The 3,455-nt window shown below is 32.9% G+C and overlaps 1 protein-coding gene across 1 annotated transcript in view; it reads left to right on the top strand.

The window, feature by feature from the left end:
- Positions 1–1,054: 1,054 nt before the first annotated feature.
- kiaa0895l overlaps positions 1,055–3,455 on the top strand; it is an 11,062-nt gene continuing 8,661 nt past the window's right edge. Inside the window, 1 exon segment of the mRNA XM_069139629.1 lies at positions 1,055–1,270. The gene's annotated coding sequence lies outside the window, so the exon portion shown is untranslated.

Genomic DNA, 3,455 nt, shown 5'->3' on the forward strand with positions numbered 1-3,455 from the left:
AGTTTGCAGCAGTTTCTGATTTCAGGAGTTAATAGAAAGCCGGCTGCTTTTCATGACTGAAACTTTTTTTTTTTAGACGAACAAAGTCGGAGAAATATTCTTGAAAATTCTTCACAGGTTTTCTGCAACTAATCGAGACCTACGGGACGTCATGTTAATGCAAATCACAGCAGAAAGTGTAATACACCCGGCGGTCCACTAGAGGACAGCGTGTCTGGTCAGGGTTCAATTCGGTGCAAAAAAGTCCATTTGGATTTTTGCAGTAATGATTTGGTGCTGGTCTGTTTTCCTAAAGCACGTGATTTTTGAAGCCTCTGAGAAACTAAGCCGCCACACTGCCCTCTAGTGGACTGCTGGGGTTAATACATAAGGATGTGTAAATTGGAATACATGGAAACGCTGCATTTCTTCTGGTTTCACCTGTTTTACAAAACTCTAAAGGAAATTTCCCACTTTACTGCCGAATTATATTAATTCGACCATAATTTTACTTTATTTTGAAAAATTATGTTGTTTGGTTTCACTGATAATAACATTGAACAATTTTATAATTTTACATTATATTATTAATTATTAAGACATTTTAATTGATACGATTTATTTTGCATTAATATTATTATAAAATAATTTGGATGGTTGACAGCCCTTTCCATAAATCATATCCAAAAATATGTTTTTTTTAATTTATTATTATTATGTAATTGATATTATATCTTTATTTATAATTCATCTAATTGTCTTATGGTGTATTTAGACAAATTATATAATCACGTTATTGTGTTTTGCAATCAAAACAAACTAACTAACTAATAACTCAGGGCAGGTCTGGCGCCAGATTGTATCAGCGGGAGGGACACTCTGTGATTGGTTGTTCCGGAGTGGACGGGTTAAAACTCCAGTTGATTGACAGTCAAACAGCCAATCACAGCACCGTAGAGGTCAGCGCGTGCTTCCTTCTGGATGATCCAATCGAGCACCAGCACAGTGACCACCGTGACCATCCACGCCCACTTCCGGCTGTACGCGCTGACGCAGGAGTGCGTCAAGCCCGGCGTAACGCGTCATATCTTCCAACTCAGCCGCCGCTTCCTGGCCGGCCCAGGCAGCCGCCTCAGGCCCCGCTCCTCCCTGAACCGCTATCCGCCCAGCGGACCGCCGTCCCCCGGTACAGGAGAGCCCCGCTCCGCTCAGAGGAGCCGCCGCCGCGATGAGCGGATGAAGAGGCTGAAGACCACAAATCCTCCGCGGAAGTCCCGGTGCTCGCTGCTCGGTTCGTATCTGCTGGAGTTTCAGGAGTTTAACGGATTTGTTTTGTTCTGTTTCTCAGACTGGAGGAGATTTACTGTCTCTGACGAGTTCACGTGTTCATGTTCACATGTTCATGTTCACATGTTCACATGTTCATGTTCACATGTTCACATGTTCATGTTCACATGTTCACATGTTCATGTTCACATGTTGGTCCACCTGCTGCTGATCAGTCGATCAGCTGTGATCAATGATACTGTGATCATTAATACTGTGATCATTAATACTGTGATCATTAATACTGTGATCATTAATACTATGATCATTAATACTGTGATCATTAATACTATGATAGTTAATACTATGATCATTAGTACTGTGATCATTAATACTATGATCATTAATACTGTGATAGTTAATACTACGATCATTAATACTGTGATCATTAATACTATGATCATTAATACTGTGATAGTTAATACTACGATCATTAATACTGTGATCATTAATACTGTGATCATTAATACTGTGATCAATGATACTATGATCATTAATACTGTGATCATTAATACTGTGATCATTAATACTATGATCATTAATACTGTGATCATTAATACTATGATAGTTAATACTATGATCATTAGTACTGTGATCATTAATACTATGATCATTAATACTGTGATAGTTAATACTACGATCATTAATACTGTGATCATTAATACTATGATCATTAATACTGTGATAGTTAATACTACGATCATTAATACTGTGATCATTAATACTGTGATAGTTAATACTATGATCATTAATACTGTGATCATTAATACTGTGATCATTAATACTGTGATCATTAATACTGTGATCATTAATACTATGATCATTAATACTGTGATCATTAATACTATGATCATTAATACTGTGATCATTAATACTATGATCATTAGTACTGTGATCATTAATACTATGATCATTAATACTGTGATAGTTAATACTACGATCATTAATACTGTGATCATTAATACTATGATCATTAATACTGTGATAGTTAATACTACGATCATTAATACTGTGATCATTAATACTATGATCATTAATACTGTGATAGTTAATACTACGATCATTAATACTGTGATCATTAATACTGTGATCATTAATACTGTGATCATTAATACTGTGATCATTAATACTGTGATCATTAATACTGTGATCATTAATACTATGATCATTAATACTGTGATCATTAATACTATGATCATTAATACTGTGATCATTAATACTATGATCATTAGTACTGTGATCATTAATACTGTGATCATTAATACTGTGATAGTTAATACTACGATCATTAATACTGTGATAGTTAATACTATGATCATTAATACTGTGATCATTAATACTGTGATCAATGATACTATGATCATTAATACTATGATCATTAGTACTGTGATCATTAATACTATGATCATTAATACTGTGATAGTTAATACTATGATCATTAATACTGTGATCATTAATACTATGATCATTAATACTGTGATCATTAATACTATGATCATTAATACTGTGATCATTAATACTGTGATCAATGATACTATGATCATTAATACTATGATCATTAATACTGTGATCATTAATACTGTGATCATTAATACTATGATCATTAGTACTGTGATCATTAATACTATGATCATTAATACTATGATCATTAATACTGTGATAGTTAATACTATGATCATTAATACTGTGATCATTAATACTGTGATCAATGATACTATGATCATTAATACTATGATCATTAGTACTGTGATCATTAATACTATGATCATTAATACTGTGATAGTTAATACTATGATCATTAATACTGTGATCATTAATACTATGATCATTAATACTGTGATCATTAATACTATGATCATTAATACTGTGATCATTAATACTGTGATCATTAATACTGTGATCATTAATACTATGATCATTAATACTGTGATCATTAATACTGTGGTCATTAATACTATGATCATTAATACTGTGATCATTAATACTGTGATCAATGATACTACGATCAATGATACTATGATCATTAATACTGTGATCATTAATACTGTGATCATTAATACTGTGATCATTAATACTATGATCAATGATACTATGATCATTAATACTGTGATCAATGATACTATGATCATTAATACTGTGATCATTAATAC

The sequence above is a fragment of the Embiotoca jacksoni genome, unplaced genomic scaffold (assembly GCF_022577435.1).
Source record: "Embiotoca jacksoni isolate LCO1_2020_lvr unplaced genomic scaffold, fEmbJac1.0.p SCAF_84, whole genome shotgun sequence".
NCBI classification, from domain to species: Eukaryota; Metazoa; Chordata; class Actinopteri; family Embiotocidae; genus Embiotoca; species Embiotoca jacksoni.